This window comes from Cariama cristata, unplaced genomic scaffold, assembly GCF_000690535.1.
Source record: "Cariama cristata isolate BGI_N322 unplaced genomic scaffold, ASM69053v1 scaffold6429, whole genome shotgun sequence".
NCBI lineage: Eukaryota > Metazoa > Chordata > Aves > Cariamiformes > Cariamidae > Cariama > Cariama cristata.
The window spans coordinates 58,135-78,867 of record NW_009637322.1 but is presented as its reverse complement, the minus strand read 5'-3'; positions in this window follow the sequence as shown (position 1 = coordinate 78,867).

Below are 20,733 nucleotides of genomic sequence, written 5' to 3'. Positions count from 1 at the left end.
TGTACTGAATATTATGGCATAAGCAGAGTCAGTGAGCAGAAGGCTACTGAGAAGTCGTCACTGAATAGGAAATCAATATGTCCATGAGAGACAAACAGCCAAAATGAAGGTGGAAGGATGAGATGAGCAACGTGTAAAAAGAAAAACCCACACCTCTGCAAGGTAGCCTGACAGAAGTAGCACTTCTGGGAAAGGCAGTAGTACAGCGAAAAAGATCCATTTCCACTGTGCTGAGGATTGTATAGAAAGACTCCGTGTTTAACAGTTGTCCTAACCTTCCTTCACCGCAGAGAGTACAACACTCAAAGGTCTTACAGCCAGTATGAAGCACTGCCTAGCAAAAGGTCTAATGAAATAGCTGAAATATACCAGTAATAGCCAAAGACATCCATACTGTTCTTGGGATCCAAAGTCAGTTCAACAACTTTTCTCAACTCCCAGACTGTTAAAGAGAAATATTAGGATGAACCTTTGTGGTTAAAGACATTGTGTTGAAGTTTGAGGCATCTGTTGTAGGCTGGTAAAAACTCAGAGACACCCCTATGAAATCTCTTCCCACAATTTTGTTTTTTTAAAGCCCAACATGAAACATGTGAGGTGAAATAAATATTCCTCCCTGAAAATATGAGTCAGTAAATTTATCTTTGCCTTCAGAGCACCCATCTTTTTGCAAGCTGATATAAATGACATATTAGTTCTCTTTGGAGGATGAGGAAACTAGAGAGATAAAGAGCAAAAAATCAAGAACAGACTCACACGGCTTCACATTACTGTTTAAATACTACATGACTTAAAAAACTCTTCAGTGTAAAAGTGAGAATCAGCTTTGTTTTACCAGTTAAATTTAGATCAATTAGTAATCACTGTACTCTAACAGGAAGCAACTAGTTTTGGCCACTGCAGGTAATCACTGTACTCCGGAAACCAGCAGTTGTAAAAGGTACTGTAACAACACATCATCTGGCTCACTTATGAGGTCTGTTGATTAACAAACTCAAGGCCACACAAGTATTCAGTAAGGAAAGAAAAAAAAAAAAAAGAGGGAGTGGGTAATTAAACTTTTCCAACCTCAACATCACTACACAGTGCACAGAAACATGTGTGAACATTCCCCATGTTGGCTTCAGTCCAGGTTCCTTCATCAACTTACTACAATGTCGTATTACGACTCGTATCAACTTAAAGCCATTAAAAACCATAAAAGGAACAAACCTTCCTTAACACAAAAATGATTTAAACTCTCCGTGATTAGGAGTTTTGAACAATGACAGATGACTTTTGAGGCACAAAGCTTTCAGGTTGGCCAGGACGATGAAAGATATCAGATAACTCCAGGTAATAGTTAGTCAAATCGTAATGTGCCTGCCAACCATCAGTAAATAGCATACTGAAAGGACAGCAGTACTACATTTCCAAGTAACACAGAAGTGAGGTTAAACATAGAAGAGGAGGTCAGAAAAGTTAGGAAGCTTGAAGAAATAAAAAAATAAGACACGAGAGTATATATTAAAACCAAACCTATGATGTTCAGCTCAACAGCAAGTTCAGGAAATATTTTTTTAGATGAAAAAGTACAATCTTCGGGCATTTTTATGAGAATAAGTCATAAGTAAACAATATAAATGCAATATAAAGCATTTTAAGTACTTAGAAAAACTTACATAGTTCCAGAATTTTGTTATTCCAAATATTAAAAAGAAAGAAAAAATTCTGTCTGTTTTGCAAAGCTACACACTCTTTTCTTCAAGTCATATGATATTCAGATCCCTTTCTCCAGGAGAATTCCCAGGCATTTTGACTGACTACCTACAACGGAAACACTCAACACTACAAACCAACCAACTCCGGAGTGCAACATCACATTCATTTTGGGCCAGCTAAAGCAGGACAGCGTTTTGAGGAAGCTGAGCGAAGAGTGTTGTTATCAACTAGAATGGCTGAAAGAATATATTGTCATAATTTGAACACACCTAGGAAACAGCATCCATGCTCTGTAAAAAGCATAATCTAGCTCTTAATAACAGAAGTAATGTAGATTAATTTTACAATATATTTATTTAAACAATATCCAGATCTTATTGTAGTCCATTAACTCAGTGCACTCGGAATGCTAATTCTGCACTTTCTCATTTTATTGCCTTATTGGATAAAAACTGTGAAATTATGAGCTAACACTTACAGAGAGATATCCTGTATGATAGCATTTTGTTAGCAGCCACTTATTCTATTAAGAATTTTTAAAGGATTTAGCAAAATTATAAATTCTTTCTATAATTCTACTGTGATTTGTACCATTAATCATGGCAGTGCAGTAATATCAGTAACATGTTCTTAGTAATAAATCAATATGAAAATATGAAACGATTAATTTCTGCACCACTTTTTAAACACTTTGAATAAACAGTTCTGATGTGCACAGTAAGATTTAAAGTATGTTCAGGTCACTGCTAAAAGAAAACACTAGTAGTGTGTTGAAGAAGTGTAGTGAAGAAAAATAACTACCAATTTTTGGCTGCAGGATACTCAAGATGCACATGAAAGTCCTTGCAAAGTTCTGACATACCTTCTCCAAAATAATTTCAAATGTCTCACATTTTACACTGTCACTATGGGGTCTACAGACCTACAAGGAACTACTTATTCCCATAAGCTAAGACACAAGAGTGAACAGGGGCTTTAATTACTGTTCAACTTTAAAACGGGTCCACTAGGTCAAATGAGACACTAGTAAGGGCAGAGCAGAGCATAAGCCGTAAAGTTATTTCTGCTTATCAGCTGTATGGATAAACACCGAGTATTATCTGATTATCAGTCTTATCTACAAGCTTATAGTAACAATGTATCTATGTATGTTGTTACAAAGAACTGAATTACTTCAATGTGATTTGCAACTAAATCAGTCACAGTCCTTTTTTCCTTGAGTCTTATTTTTGTATAGCAATGAAAAAAGTACCCAGATTGCTTTCCTGGAGTTAGAGATATTTAGAATCCTAATCTAAGATCAAAAACGTCAGAGACTAGTCTTACTCTCCTCAGGAAGACAGATGTCTGACTGCTTGATCAAATTCATTTGGAGATACTATTTCTATTTGGGAAGAACAACATCTGATTTTTCCAAGTAAAAAGGGATTTGTTCACTCTTATTTTAATCATACACTAAAGACAGATCATTAGACCCAGAGTAAGCAATTAATTAACCTTATGCAGTTAAAGAAATAAAAATAATTTTTTTTAATAATAAAAATGTCAGACACATATACCTGTTCTATGCACCTGTTAAAATGCAGCTTCCCCTCAGAAAAATGAGGTACAACCGAGCAGCATAAACGTTCTAACAGTGGTTTAGCAAACAAGGAGCTGTCAACTTCCAATAAGCTATTATTCACACCTCTTTAATCACTGCCACAGAGTCGATTATAAATAGCCTCATACATTTTTAAATAAGGTCATTCTGAAATGAAACAACAAAGAGGGTAGTAAATATTCCAGTACATAAGCAATTTAAATTCTACAGCATAACAGAACTATGTGTTCTCAAGTATGCAGTTTAAAGAAAGCCAACAAAACCGTTTATTAACTGGTGCAGTGTTAGATGCATAATCTCTGTGAGATCAATAAGCCAGCTCAATTATGTGATAGTTTGCAAACAGATCTGAAAGAAATGAAACTATTAAGACTTGCTTATAAAATCCAGCTCCAACAGCATTAGTTACAAATATACAGTAATACAAATTAATACAATACATGCATCACATGAGTATATCTACTACACAAAGATTCTACATGAATATGAAACAGGTCCTCTGTGCTTTCCCAGACGCAGAACACAAAAAAGCAACTTATGTAGAACCCGCATTCATACGACACCCTGTTTCCTATTTTTCTTGAGATTTTAAAGATTTAGAGTTTAATGTATAAAGAAAAACAAGAAAAGAACTGCACAAGTAGGAGCAACTTCTAATTTCTTCCCTCTTCCCCAGTTTTTCTCAGGTTCAAGATTACTTGATAAAAGGATATGACAAAATAATGTTCATATCAAATCTTTACAAATTAGCTTAGGGAAAAAAGATAAAAATGAGAAATATTTATGATTATACAGAATTTTTCTCAGAAATATTATAATAATTGCAGATGTTGACAGCAATGTTAAGAAGTTAATGTAGCAGTACCAGAAAAAGAAAGAACTAGAAGAAAAAAAAACACCAAATAATTCCCATCTTACTGACCGCCTAGTGAGTTGTTACTTTGATAAATACCAGAACGCTCCTTCCTATTACAGGTTTTGTTTTTCTAACTTGATACTCATCTTGATACTAATGTGATACTAACTTGATACTCATCTTCATAGACAGATACGTACCTGCGCTTTTTCAAAATCACAAAAGAAACGCCTACTGATACATTGTGCTGTATCTGCCAAAATATCAATAGTCCTTATTGCTCCATTGTGGACAGTACACTCCAGACAATGGGTTCAATGAGCAGGAGACTCCAATACCTCCACCCCCTGCAACCCTTCTGAGGTATTTAACCCAGTTATAATTTAAGCCTCACTTATTTCTTAGATTTAGCTCAAAGGCATTTTGAGCATGAGGTGAAGTTTATTTAGTTCACAGGCTTCTGTGCATCTGATTCTTAAAGCTAACATTTCACATGAGCAGCAAACACTCCTAAATCTTCTTGCCTAGAAACATACCTTAATATTACAATGTCATGTTTAAGTATTGGTGCATCTGGACAGACACAGGAGGCATGAGTTCATTCTGCCTATAATCCCAGTTGGCCATGCCCAGAAGCTGTATCTCCTAACCTAACAGCCCTGCTGCCTCTTCTTGCCTCTTCTTGTTCCAACCATAAAGCAAGAGCGATCTGCCAGGTAAAGGGCATTCAGATCAATTGAGGACTTTAAAATTATCAAAACTTTTACCTACAGCCATAAACACCCTAGAAATCAGTGTAAAGGATCTACTGACTGTTCTCAGTCTTTTCCCACAGTAAGGCAGTACTGCTATTCCATGCAGCTATACCTTCTAACTGGATTCCCATATCCTAAATAAAGCATATTACAGCAGCTTACAAAGTGAAGGGATAAAATTGCAGCTGACCACAGCAAGATCTACATAAAAGCAAGGCATGACTTCAAGGACCAAACTTTGCTATTTCAGTTCCCAGATAATACAGAAGTAGAAAAGGTTCAGATGTCAACAGGCACCTCAGAACATGTTCGTTACCACATTAGGCATGTTACTTTGTCATCTAGTTCAGTGTCATTTCCCTCACAACAGCCCTTTCTGAATACTTAGAAAAGGAAAGACATCAACAAGAAGATGGGAAATAGCTCACACAAAGAAACGCTCCTTCTCAACCTTAATACCACCAACGTCTGGTTCATGCCCCAAGGTTTGTTTTCTTAGGTGTATGCACTCCATCGACCTTCAGTTCCATAATTTGTTTCTAATAGTTAGGACAGTATTCAAGATAGCTGTAAGTTTTATTAATTACCCTAATTTTTTTCCTCCAAAAATACGCACTATCTTACATGCTTTAAGTGCATCATCTTCTGTTCTACGTTCACTGATAAACCACCCCTGATTTTTCCATTTGTTCTATAAAAGACAGTTTTTCTATACTCCCATCATAACAACTTTTGGTAATGACAAAACCTCTTACATGCTGTTTACAATATGTTCACAACCAGAGTTTTCTAGAAGAAACACAGAATCAACTATACGTGATTTCTTACTTGTAGGAGCATTTGGGGGGGGGGGGTTTTGCGGTGTTCAAGCTGTTCTTAATATTGAGAGGACATCTTCATTGAACTATCTGCAACAAAACAGAAACCTTTCTTCTCATTCAATATAGAACTAGGTTTATAAACTGGTAATTCTGAGAAATCTAGTGTACAGCAGCTTCAGTGGTTGCTGAGTCTCATGATAGTTTGTTTTCAGCTGCTTCACAACCTTGTAGAAGCCATGGAGGAATATTAAATTCTAATAAACAAAAGAATCGCAACACATTTCCCGCCACAGTGAGAAGAGCATAGCTCAGATCCACAAAGCACAGTGAACTGGAGAGGTGACAAGTCTGAACTGTGAAGATGTTTCAGGACAAAGCTACTCAGCACTATCGTCAGAAATAAGGGAGTTGCAGTCCCATAGCGGCATTCCATAAGAAAGTATGAAAGGATCATGCAAATGAAACTGGTCAAATCCCATGACCTTTGGGTACCAATAACGATGCTACATATTCCCAATACCGAAAAAAGCAAGTGCACCACAAAATACAGAAAGTCCTAGAGGAAGATGAGCCCCCAAACCAATGAAAAGCAGTAAAGAAATAAACTGTAATAAAACTATACCTATTATTTGTATTCATTAGTATCAGAGGAGACCTGTATGAAGAGTAAAAAAGAAAAATATGGTTTGAGTTGTATAAAATACATATAAAGAATACACATATACATATATATTTACACACACATATATACATTTAAAGAAATACAATTATTTATGAAGTGCCTAACATCCTTGAAAAGCACTGCAACCTATTTGACAGTCAGCTAACCCTACAGAGGACACATTATTGTAAATCCAGCAAGAAGGACCGCCCTCCTTGCTGTGTTTGTACTCTAACCATCTGAGCTGAGAACAGAAGCAGGAGTGGAAAAGGGAACAACAAAACAGAAAAGATACAACTCAGCTAAGAACCAAAAGAATTAAAAAGAACCCCAACTCTCACGTGATAGAAGAATATTACTCAATATGTTAGTAACAGGACACAGTAAGTGGAGAAGAATGTGATACACATGCACAGATGGCAGCAGGAGAACGGCTACACCTATATGAACTGTAAATGAGAATGAAAACCCATACTTACACAGTAAAAACTTTAAAAACTAGCAGGTGGGCAGTCCACATGGGATGAAATCTCATCTAACTCAAAGTTTAGAGATAACATTCCAAAGATCTTGGGGCACATGCAAACAGGAATCTGCACGTGAAAATGAGTTCACTGCAATAGGAACACTGACCAAAAGCACAGCCCTCCTTTTATCATACCATAATAAAATTATTTTTAACTATATAAATCAATGTTACTAAATTACCCTAACCTATTCAAGATAAACTTAAAAACTACACAAGCTAGTCTGCTGACCTGCTTATGAAAAGTGACTTATGAAAAGTCACTTCTGACTCTCCCTGTTTCACACTTCCCAGTCATCTCACCTGCTGAGAGCACAGTTCAAGCCAAGCTGTTATTATCAATAACATAAACCTATGCCTTGCTAAATACCTATCTACATTATTATAACTCATTTGGTACCGTTTAATAGCTATACTAACACAAATTACATGGAATTAAACAGTTTAAGTGCATGTATATTTCTCCCAGTCATGATGCAATACCTGGATTGAGACACAGTATGTTACCAATTACACCTTAATATACTCATGCTCCATTGGATACGGCATCAGAGGAATCAGTGGTAAACAACTTCTAAAATTATGTTTGGTTGTTTTATTTTCCTCTTTGCTGGCTATCAAACAAAGAATTTAAACCTTTTTTTTTTTATAGAATATATTTGGTGCTTCCAGTGGATGCCTAGTTTACTCTGACAGCCGTCTGCTTCAGGAGAGGTAAGCTGCCCTGTAGAAGTGCTTATTTCTCTCCAAGACTAAGTGGAATGAATGTAGCAGGACTAGCTCAGATTTCAGCATCTAAAATGCTGACAACTAATTATCACAGGTGACTTTTGCCCAGTCTGACAAGGTACCTAAGGAAGAACACATCTGGGAGAAGATACCTGGCAATCACCTGAAAGGAAACTGACACTTTTAGGATTAAGGTGTACTTGGACCTCCACCCAGGAGTCAGCAGGTAAATAACATGTATCAGCAAACTGAGGTCACTTCCCTTGCACAAAATCCATTCAGCTTTCAGTTTTACCCCTGGTTTTCTCTAACATTCCAATGTAAATGTATTTGGGAAGAGATGCCTGAACTTCCCTAATTGTGCAGAAATTGTGAGTGCCACCTGCAGAAAGTATGAGGGGACACAGTATCACCGGAGGATAATCCTGGCCAAGTTTAACTCATTAGGAGCTACTATAAAAGGCTGACAGCATTACCATCACTGAACTAACCTTGCAGAAAACTAAGGCATGCAGTATACTGCACAGAAGGGCCCACCTTTGTACACAGACTCTTCAGCAAGCAGAAGCGAGCTCCATCTGCCCATGTTCCAACTTGGCCTGACAGAAGCCAACGTCAACCCAAAACCCTCATAGGTGCTGCAGCATTGTGCCAAGCCCAAGCAAATCCATACTGCTATTCAGCCTGGCTTATTAGTGCAGGCATACTGCCATAGAGATAGAGATCACCTATCCAGAGCAGTAGTGCAAGCAAACCGGAATCCAAAAAATAGTGTGTAACTATGAATAAGCTTAAGGGGAAGAAACAAAAAGGCAGCAAGATCAGCTAGGAGCTCCTAAAGCTCATAAACAGCAGCCACTCTTCTGCTGCAGGTGCCGGACTCTGGGCAAACTTTGCCACTTCAAACTCTCTTCAGGCAAATTTACAGTCTGAAAGAGATGAAACCAGTGTCAGGGGAGTGTTCAGTCTTACTTCTTTCAAAAAATGATTGTTAGTGTAAGAGGAAGCTTAATTTTGTCCACTGTTTCTATCCCTGTCATCCCTCATGAGTATATTAATGCTTAGGTCCCTGACGCAGTCACGAACTGCTAGAAAGGAAAACAGTGGGAGAAGCAACAAAAGGTCTAAAACATATCCAAAATTGAAAGAAGGTTTGAGCATCCTAACATGAGTGTAATACAGGATACCATTTTTCTCATGTTTCTTTGCTGCTGTTGTAGAACTAGGAATGAAGATTTTAAAAGAAATTTTTTATTTATAAATTATGACACTGATCAGAAATAAGATTTTATAAAGCCATTTTCCTCGATTTGATGAGATCACAGATGTGAGTTTTACAATCCTATTACACGTCCTCAAACTGTAGAAGTGTTCTTCAAAAACACAAGCCTTGTTTTTAATTTCTAGCTAGAGTAAAAGCAGAAAATTGACGTTTGGAAGTTTTAATTTAGGTGAGCCTTTGGTTCAGGTATGATCTGCGAGATCTCTGTTAAACTGACTTGCATGAACCATAATTTAGGTTTTCCCACACATGTAAAATGTTGTCTTCATCACTGGTCCTTGCCGTGCAACATTTCTCTTCAGGAAGCCTTCAGTGCTTTCTTACTGCTTTTTGCATCAGTGATTGCAGGAGTACGTCCACATAGCAACAGTTTCCGATGTACCCAAACAGAAATACACAGTGCAATACAGCTGAAGAACAAACTAGTGCAGCACCAAAAGAAAGGGATCCTTCTCAAATTCAAAGTACCACTTTAATCATAATTTCTTGTTTTCTAAAGTTTAATTTGTTTGCTTTCAGTGTTCCCTGCTGCAAGTAACTCAGAAGGGATTTAGAGTATGCTGCTTCCTTTGCTTTCGTGTCTACATCTACACTGTTGATGTCAGATGATAGAGCAGGTTCAACGGATGCTTTATCAAATCCCTGGAGAAACGAATCAAGATAACTGAATGATACGTTTATATTACAATAACTTTAACTTGCTGCTAGGTTAAATAAAACAAAAAGGTGGCACCTAATCTTCAGTTCTGAACTTTGCTCTTCTACAGTAAGCACCGGCTCACCTGGGCTACTTGGAAGCCATCCTGCACAACCAGCAGTGTTGTGGACATGTCAGCCCACGTTCAGCTGTCCTGTCACACAAGTACGTCTTCTCTCAGCTTACCAGTGGGAAGTTTCCAAGAGAATTTGTAGTTTATCCTGCTGAGCAAAGGAATTAGAACAATGAAAAAAGGATCAGTGACAGAATGGCTTAATGTGTTTCTTGCCAATAAGCTGGAAAGATGAGCCAGTTGTCAGAAAGTATCTATGGGAAGGTCCATTTTGCTTTCTAAAGTCACTCTGAATTAGCTACACACTGCTGCAGCTGGTAGGTCTGTTGAGAAGGAATATGACAGGACAGCTTTTTCCTACTCTGTATCCTAGAATTTGTGTATACAGAATCACAGAATGGTTTGGGTTGGAAGGGACCTAAAAGATCATCTAGTTCCAAGTCCCCTGCATGGGCAGGGACACCTTCCACCAAACCAGGTTGCTCAAAGCCCCATCCAACCTGGCCTTCAACAATTCCAGGGATGGGGCATCCACAGCTCCTCTGGTCAACTTCTTCCAGTGTCTCACCACCCTCATGGTGAAGAATTGCTTCCTAATATCTAATCTAAATCTGCCCTCCTTCAGTTTAGAGCCATTGCCCCTTATCCTATCACTACATGCCCTTGTAGAAAGTCCCTCTCCAGCTTTCTTGTAGGCCCCTTTAGGTACTGGAAGGCTGCTATAAAGTCTCCCCAGAGCCTTTTCTTCTCCAGGCTGAACATCCCCAACTCTCTCAGTCTGTCTTCAATCCATTCTCCACCCAGCCTGTATTTGTGCTTGGGATTGCTCCGACCCAGGTGCAGGACCTTGCACTTGGCCTTGTTGAACTTCATGAGGTTCGCACGGGCCCACTTCTCAAGCCTGTCAAGGTCCCTCTAGATGGCATCCCTTCCCTCCAGTGTGTTGCACCACACAGCTTGGTGTTGTCGGCAAACTTGCTGATGGTGCACTCAATCCCGCTGTCCATGTCGCCGACAAAGATGTTAAACAGTGCCTGTCCCAATACCAACCCCTGAGGAACATCACTCGTCACCGGTCTCCACTTGGACGAGTCGTTGACTGCAACTCTTTGAGTGTGACCATCCAGCCAATTCCTTATTCACCGAGTGGTCCATCCATCACATCCATGTCTCTCCAATTTAGAGACAAGGATGTCATGCGGGACAGTGTCAAATGCTTTGCACAAGTCCAGGTAGATGAAGTCAGTTGCTCTTCCCTTATCCATTGGCACTGTAACCCTGTCATAGAAGGCCACCAAATTGGTCTGGCACTATTTACCCTTAGTGAAGCCATGTTGGCTGTCACCAGTCACCTCCTCATTTTCCATGTGCCTTAGCATAGTTTCCAGGAGGATCTGCTCCATGATCTTGCTGGGCAGAGAGGTGAGTCTGACTGTGGTTCAGACTGACTGGTCTGTGGTTCCCTGAGTCTTCCTTTTTTCCCTTTTTAAAATGGGGGTTATGTTTCCCCTTTTCCAGGTCCATATTTCAATCATCCTCAATCCCTAAGATGAAAATACATCAAAGGGTGATTTCTATACCCATATTAATTCTTTAAACTCATTATTAACCTCATACACTGAAGACAGACTACAAAAGGCTTATTATTAGTAGGAAATGTCAGTGAATTAATACAATACCCTTGAATTTAATGTACAACTTCCTGGAGAAAAACTGAACAACTTCAGGAGCTGTTGTAGGATCCATACAATCTGACTGCATGAGGAACGTAAAATTTTTCCATTGTTATGAATAAAAAAAGCACTACAATATTAAAAGTAGTTCCTTTAGATGAAGGCTCAGCTTTACACCTACGTCAGAGCTTCAACTAACATACTCAAACAATATTTCTCTTCATTAAAGTTAATAAAATATTTCAGACAGTAAACCTGATCACAAGTTTTAAATAACTAACTACATTTGAAATTACTTCATATGAGTAGAACTTCACAAGTTCCTTCCATGTTAGGTTTGCAAGACATAATGATAAATTGCATTTATTTCCAGAACATAGAAAATCATGTTTTAGAGAAAGACAACTTCTTCCATCTCTGCATTTTTACACTTACTATAAAATATAAAGGTGGTCTTCTTTGGCTAATGACAAATAAAAGCATACATTTACAAGATAAGTGGTAATGAGTCTCTAACTTCTCTTCCCAGCTGGTAAGGCGGAGTCTCACACAGCACAAGGGAGGTGAGGTGTGCTGAGACAGAACACAAAGTTCCTCAGACCTCTGCCAGCTTTATGAAAGGTAAGAGCCCGGGGCTCCAGCTTCCTGGAGCTCCTGGTCTTCTGCTGACCACTTGAGAATGAGAAGTGAGAGTGGGAAGCAAGCAGTTTTCCCAGGTAAGCGAGAGAGTCAAGAAATCCTAGGACAAGTGGAGATGGCAGTGTCAAGGTAGGCTTAGATAAAAAAAAAAAAAGTCTGGAATTCATGTCCATAGGTGCTTATTTATGTTTACTTTATTAATTAGCAGCTTAGACTTTGTTTTGTACACATTTTGTAGCCTTGTCAGACTAAAAATAGTTCTGAAGTCTATCCTTTTATTTCCTCTAGTGAAGGTTTTTCAGGAAGTACTTACATGGCAACTGTTCCTCCGTCAGGTTAGTTAACCAAAATCTGTGTACAGAAAAACCTTACTTAAAATGTGCTCTAAAAGCAAATTTGAAATAGTCACATTTAAGCAAATGACAAATAGACAAGTGTGAAGGTGAGGAAAAAACCTCTTCTAATACAAAGTCATTTGCAATCTTGAAATTAACTGATCTTAGAGATTAGAAAAGAGGAAATGGAACGGTAAAGGTAAGGTGATTTTTGCATAGTACCACGTGAAATTAAAGGTTTTATTTAAGACATGCTTATACATTAACTTCAGCTCTTAAAAAACAATTATTTTCTAACTCAACTTCAGAAAGTTTCTAAAAATAGATTAATGATAAGAAATGCCACCAAATAAATACTTCCTCCAGAATCAATGACAAGCAGTCAACAGATCAGCAGCCAGAAAAGTGCCATCTGCAAGCTGTGCCAATTAGATTATTTCTGGTAACGTAATATCCTCTATACCCCAATCATTAGATCTTTCCTATTTCATCTAACTTGAATAGTATCTCAATAACACACTATAGTCACAATTCAGCATCAACTCCATGACTCAGAGCATCTTTGCAGGAGTGGCTGAACATTGTACACTGCATCCCCTCTCCTTGCTGTGCAGCCCACGTACTGAACAAATAACGTGTGTACGCATGTGCCCGTAAATTTAGAAAACAAATCATGACAGCACTTACAATTTTGAAATCACAGGTAAGAGACCACAAGAAATATTTAAATTTTTGATAGTAAGGAAAACAACTCTCCACAATACTGCTCTTTAGGTGCGATAACAATTTCAAAGCAAAAAGGAAATCATGACTGTCACTTCAACAGATAAAGATACAGTCTTTATAGCCTTTGCTAGGAGCAACTGTGCATGCAGTAAGAAGAAGTCATTTCAACACTGAAAAAAGTTTTCTGCAATGAGTAAAGGAAAACCAGAAATGGTAAAGTATTAGCATATGCATGACTAAAATAAGATAATTCAACATTTTGTCAAGGATATCTTTATGCTTCAAGCAGAACAGGAGAGTGACCAGGTATTTTTACTTGTATCTTCAAAAATGCAGTATTTATATGAATGTCTTCTAATCTTCACCATTTTTAGTTACATTAGGAGATACATTCATGAGCTCCAAAGAAATTAATGTTACAGAAACCTTACGGCTTCTGTTCCAATGTTAAATTGTGAAAGACATTTTATTAATGTATAGCCTAATTTCAGTTGTCCCACCACATTTGAATGCAATATCCTTAACATGATTTCATGATAAAATCTGACATCCGGCGGAAGAAAAAAATAAAAATAAACACTTGCACATTGAAACCCTGAGACTCAGCTCATTGACTGTCCTTCTCTGAAATGTTTTGTAAGAGTACACTGAAATTGTGTCTGGCTCTTGATGTGACAGTACAACCTCACATCAGCACATTTGGGAAAACCCCCCTCTTCCATGGGTCTGCCAGCCTCCCACCCCTGACAGCCAAGGACTCTTTTCCTCTCACACCTTTAAAGTGTAGGGTTTTATTTGTGCCTAGATCTTGCTATGAGAACAGGAAATTGTTACAGTCTGAGTGAAGGCTGAGACATTACTCTCCTTCAAAGCAGAAGAAAATAGAGGCTATGGGTGAAGAGTGGAGTAGGCAGTATGCTAGGATGAAGAAAGTAAAATGCTCTTTACTTCTGCTTTTTCCAGGCCTCTGGCTAACTGAATATCTTCTCCAAGACATTAAGTGGCTCTCAGCAGCAAGATGGGTATCAACTTCAAATGCAAGTAGCTTTTCAAGTGTATCACTATTCCTTCAATGAAATCTATGCTGTCCTGCTCACTGATATTCTGTCCAATTTATAAGTTTTTAATGAAATTAAAATTTCTTGCATTCCTTCTTTGTATCCATGTACTTAAACATCTTCACAACATCAGTGACAATGCGAAGACTTGGCTCCACTTGACAAAGAAAGTAAGACCAGAATTAAGAAATAAAAAAAACCCCCAACCATCCACAAAACAAAGTGCTCAATAATTTGGAAGTTCAATTTGTAGTACTTAAATCCAGGTTTTTAAAAGTATTTCTCATTTTGACAGCCATGTATATGTGCAGATGAGAATTTCAACAGAGTGCAGCTGCTCCTGTGAACATCAAGTGCTTCTACTGCAGTGACCTGAGCAGCAGACACAGCCACAGCAACCTCTATTCACTGGCCACTGAATGAGGAACAGATGTGATGGAAAGTGCAGAGCTATAACTAAAGACCATCGTAACCACTACTGTTCCAAGTATGGAGTGGCCATGCTTCACATTTCACATATGCTCTTCTCCTTCAGCTGGTGACCAGGCTGATCTCTTGGATCTTGGCTGCTCTGCAGAATGACTTTAATAACTCAGCGCTCAGACTGGATCTCAAACTTGCACCCTTCCTTTCTTCTCAACACTGCGAGTAATGTTGGCAACTTTATTTTGGCTCTCAAGAGTTTCCAGTCAGAGACCCGAAATAACCTTGCACTGACATCTTCAAAAGATACTATTAATTAAATTCTCAAGAGAGATGTGAATGAAAACAAAAATTTGAAAGATGAAGCTTTACCTGTACAGGATTCTCTGGTAACTTAAAAGCCTTTGCAAACATTTATGCTCCTCATGTCTATCCAAGCTTGGCCGATAAAAACCCTGGCAAGGAGCTGCAGCCTGCTCCTTGATTGTTTCCTTAGAGCCTTCTCTTCCCCTTCTCTCAGTTTGCAGGTTTCCTCTTTACAGTTCCTTTTCATGTTAACCAACAGAATTCAAAGAGGTTGATGTAGTATCAAAGTAATGCGAGAGGCACACAGAATTTAATATTCAATTAAAAAATACTATGCCAAGCCTTTTCTCAAGTGCATGCATAATTAGGCTGAATTATGGTTTTGCAGGCAGTTTTCCCACAATTTTCAAAACCTTTATTGTTTTATTATTTTTCTTTTTAGATGATATCCCAAGATTATAAGCAGTTAAAGAAATCATGTTAAATGGAACCATGCTCAACTCTGAGGGTCAGCAGCAAAATCTTGATGAGTAGAGTGGTCTTTCAGCTACAGATTCAATTACAGATACTAAGAACATCTAAAACCAAAAATCTTTGGGGATTTCTGTAATTATAAGAGCTATTATGATTAGCAGCAAAAAAATTGTATCATTTAACTATTTGAAATGGAACACAGCTTATTTAACAACTCTCTGATGATAACTAAATCTTAACAACGGTACACATTTATAAACAGCACTTGAGGACCCTGAATTTCAAATACAGCATCATTAAGGGTACATTACTAGACATATTAGAGTCTTCTTTTCTGACTTTGAATCTGCCATCCTTTGGTAACATATAGGTATCTTTTTTCAGTTAAAAAGCAAATGAAAATCCTTAACCAAGCCTTACAGAACATTGCATTCAGAGCTTAAGACAAATCATTTCCTTAAATTTAGCTTCATCAAACTTTGCAAAGTCATTCCACAGTAAAAAGGAATGTTTGAGACATGCACACTAAGGTGGAAATGTAGCACAAACTCCAGCGTGAATACTGAAGTTTTCACAAAGCAATAAGCAACCAAAAAAAAGTCAAAAAATCTTGCCTTTACAAGGTAAAATGTTACCCAGGTGCTGCAAATATTTAATACGTATTTTAAACTATTAGTCAGATGTTGGTTCTAAGATTAAATCTCAGAGTCTGGAACTGCTGTTATGAGGAAAAGCTGGTGAAGCAGATGTTTAAGAACTGAAAGGAAAAGAACAGATGAGGGCAGTATAGATTTTTGTCAATTAATACTTTAGAAGATAAGGAAATATTTACAGCTATTTTTAGCAACTACTTCATGCTGATTTCCAGACTTACAATGTTTAAATCAAAGTGCCACTTGCAGGCTAAGGCTGCAACTACGACAACTTTCATGAGATGAAGCTGTTCCAAGGAAATGGGGGAAAAAAAGCCCAAACAGGATCCCTTCCAACTCCTCTTGCCTAAGTGATCTGTGCCATATCAGCTTATGTTAGCCAGGAAGGATATCAAAGGGTCATGGGTTTAGTGCTGTAATGTAAAACTGAACACTGAAAAACAGGGGAAAGAGAGTATTGATTTCTGCACATTAAAGAGGAGCAAACAAAAAGGAAGAAATAAGGAGTGTTAAGGAAAAAATAAATTAGCAAAATTTCCAAGCAGAACAGATTATGTTGACTAGTCACCACCCTACTAAGTTAAAAATGCTCTATATTTTGCCTGAGGAAGTGCACTAAAATATATTACATTTCAGTTTTACGGGTGTACCTAACTTCACACAGCATGAAACTGATAAACAGGCAAAATCAAATAATTTATTTCCTCAAGCCTGTTTGTTAGGCCAGTTGTCATATCCAATTCCAGCTCGTGTGTCATGCTAGGAAATCCTAAGTTACTACCATCAAGACAAGGTTGTTTTTTTTTCTCCCGGATTCACTGAAACCAGAAAGACAGAATATGGTGGGGTTTTTTTTGGTACAGTCTTAAGAAAGAGGCAGAGAAATCCAGAAAAAGAACAATTCTTACATGTCAAAGGTGGAAGATACAAAGAATCACCAAACTATTTTCTATGTAATGGCACGTTACTGTATTTTTTCCTCCATGTCACAGGAGGATGGTTTTACTTACTGAAATTAGGTATTTAAGGAGCCATAATTATAAAAAACCACACAAATACCTGTGCATCTGTGCATTTAAGGGATAAAACTACAAATCAGCACACTGAAATGCTAAACTAGTTTTACACATAGTGAAACCTGGGTAAAAATAAGTGTAATTCCAATAAAGGTATATAGAAACAACCACATCAAATGCCTTTCGAGTACTGCTATGGGCTGTTGGTAAGAAGCAAAACTATGTAAATGAAGTTTCTAAAACAAAAGGTTGAACACAGAAATCAACTTTCATACACCCACATTAATATAGAAAACGAAAATCTTTGCAAGCATCCACATATTCACTGCTTAATTTGTTGAGAATGTTTTCAGTGCATTTCATAATAGCTGTTTCACGTTTACAGAGCTCTAACTCAAAACAGATGTAAAAATCACTGCTTATTTTAACACACTAAAAAAACCAACTATGAAGTGTGCGACAGTTCAGGTAGAAATATCAGTTGTTATCCATTAAAAACAAAGTAAGTGGCATTTCAGGTAATTTACTACTATACAAAATAGCTGTTATTACTGTTGGTTTGCCACTAGAAAATCTCTCCCTATGAGCAAAACAGCAATTTAGAAAAAGCAGAGTGAAATGCAGAGAGAAAACCGGATATAAATAGAAAGGTAATGCCTTTATACTGGGATGGTGAGAAAACTTCATAGAGTGACATAACATAGCACACTAGAGCATACAGAAACATGCCATCAAGCAGATACACGAATGCTTCTAGCTTAACTTTTAATGTATGCAGAGATTTCAATTCAGGAAGTTACTGGAGCCGCACACTGCTGAATTTGGATGGTTTGCTGTTCTGCTTTTTTCATGCTGTTCCTTTAGTATCTGCTATTAGTCACTATCTTTCACGTTTTTTTCCATTTATGGAGCAAAATCAAATAGCCCAACTGTTGTAGAGGAACAATAAAGAAATAATTGACAGGGTTTGGAGGCTGAAAGATGAACTGGAAGGAGACACCAAGCATAGCAGCGCTGCCTACACCCATTGATCCTTGAAGGTGTCCAAGGAGATGGTGGATGATGCCCAGTGGTGCTCTGCCCAGAAACGTAAGTCCAGGAGAACTTTCCTGAGACAGAAGATTGCAAGGTGTAAGGCAACCCTCAACTTCTGCAGCAGAGGGAGATGCAGGGGGTGGGCTAGACAAGCAGCATGGGATCCACCAAGGCTAGCTAAATATAGTCCATGAGCTCTCTAGCCTCGGTGCTACTTGCCAGAATCAGCACACAGCACGGTAAGGGGGCCTTCAGGCCGGCATGCAGGGATGGGGATTGTGCAACAGGTGCTCAGCAAGGTTTCTCCCCACTCTCTCGATGACCAAGGGGGATCCAGTTGTGCTGAGAAGGTTTCAGGTTCTAAAGTGGTTTTGGTGGAAGATTGGCAGCTCAGAACAGTCTTGGAAAAGATCTTTTGATACGAGGGTAATGAGCTGCTGGTCATATTGGTGCCCTCAGACATGACAGAAGAAAGCCTACGCCAGAATGCTCCATGCAGGAAAGCCTTCACCACACAGGAATCTCTGTGGAGCCTAGAAGCAGAAGGTATGAACCTGAATGCATGGGGCAGACCAGGTCCTGTTTCCACCCTCCACCCAGGGGGGGACCTCAAAAACCGTACAGAGAACCAGTGCGGGATACTCACTAGCTAGATGCTTAGTCTGACTCAGTGCAGACAGCCCTTATAATCAGATTTGATGACTGAATTGCAGAAAAAGAGGCAACAGTTTTCATGAGTAATTTGTATCTTAGAAGACACTAAAAATCTGAGTCGTAGACCAGACTTTACTAGTTTGGTTCTAACTGACCTGCACTCTCACCACTAAGGGTGCAAGAGCAAAGAGACAGTTGAGGTCAAGAGGCAGAAGAGAGGCTTTAATTATCTTGTCATCATGGTTGAGCGATAGCTCCCTCTTCTAACAGACCAGTGGGGAAGCAAGGTATTTGTTGTTATTCCAAGAGAACTGTTTAAAATTATGCTGGACAGAATGAAATTTAAAGATTGCTCAATACTCAAGTTGCTATTAGAATACCATATTTTCACTTGCTTATAAAAGTAACATCAGCCAACTTTGTTGGAGTTTTGATGTATAATCTAATTTGAGGCAAATACTCAACATGGAGCTTATCTGCCATAAAACAATTCCAGTAATTTCAAGAAACTTGGATACAGGAAAAATTTCAAAACTCGAGCAAAATGCATGTGCACACACACAGAAACCTCATCTTTGAGCACGGTGGCACCTCTATATTTAGTAGAAGGAATGTGGTATGTTTAACAATACGCAATTTATAGGGTAGGAATTTTACTTTTTTCACTTTTACTGTTTCTGTCCCCCAGAGTGGTCCAAAAATACATCTTCAAGGCACTGTGGGAATAGGAAATTCGTACATACCAATGACATAAAAGAAGCTGAGATCCACAACACCACATAGCAAGTCTCAGTAGGTTTCTTTCAACCTTATCAACTAAGATTTCTAAAACCTGTGGACACCCCCCATGCTCCATCTTCCCCAGAGTAAAAGTTTCCAAGTTGCAGTACCCAAACAGTTTTGTATAATACACAGGCACAGCCCCAACAACTGAGTATCTTTTGTGCATTGACATTATCTGGAAGAGTACTGCCACAGGGGCACTAGAAAAAGTTTAGGAACTTTACCAAGAAAAAGTTTTACAATCCATCTTTAACAAATATGACTTCAAGGATAAAGCTGATCTTTTTAAAAACACATTTTCCCCAAAGTTTTAGCCCTTTGGTTAGGTAAGCACTGAAAATACAATCCACAAGCCAGGAAGTTTCTCCTATGCTTTCAACTAGTTTGTGCTGACACCTAGGCAACACAGAAAGGAAAATGTGACTAGAATGCAAAGGGCATGAATGAAGTGAGGAAAAGGAAAAAAAGTAGATTGTAACAGATCTGCTGAGTGGGAAGCTGCAGGAAGCTGGCAAGGGAGGATTTGAGCCTACTTGGCAAGGCCAGTGGGAACTGGAGGGAGGGTCCGTGGAAAGCCAAATCATTTGGGCAAAGAGGATGGAAGACAGAAGAGGCGATTGACTAAAAGGCAGTAAGAAAAATGGTAGATAAAGGACTAACAAACAGTTGGATGAGGAGTGAGAATGGTGACGCTGAGAAGGTGGGAAAATTCTGGGAACAGAAGGAAAGGCACAAGCATAGACTATCATCAGAGCTGGGAAACTCTGGGAATGCAAGGGAAGGGGCATGGAGGCACTATCACTGGTGCTGAAAGGCAGCGGGAAGAAGACAGATTCATACAGCTCTTTTCTAGTTCTCCTGATAGACACAGGTGAGGTGGGGGCACAACAAAAAGGAACAGATCAAAAAAGTGGGAAAAAAAATTTAAAAAGGAAAAAAAAGAGGTCCAAGGAAGGAAATAAAGAATGCTAGTCAGAAAAAGGGAAAAAGGAGAAGGGAATCGGCTAAGCTTCCATGAAGATACTGGTATAGACTGAGCAAAGAGAGTGTGATTGATACAGGAACTCTGAATAATGCAGTTGAGTATCATGAACAAGACTAAGACAAGCACCCAAAGATGGAGCAGGGGTACGGGGAGTGAAAGCAAGACAAGACAGAAAGGAGAAATTTTCATGCTCAGAGCTGCAGGAAAAGAAGCATGTATGCTTTCTAGAAAGACTTCTCCAAAGCTACCACTGGAATGCATAACTCCTA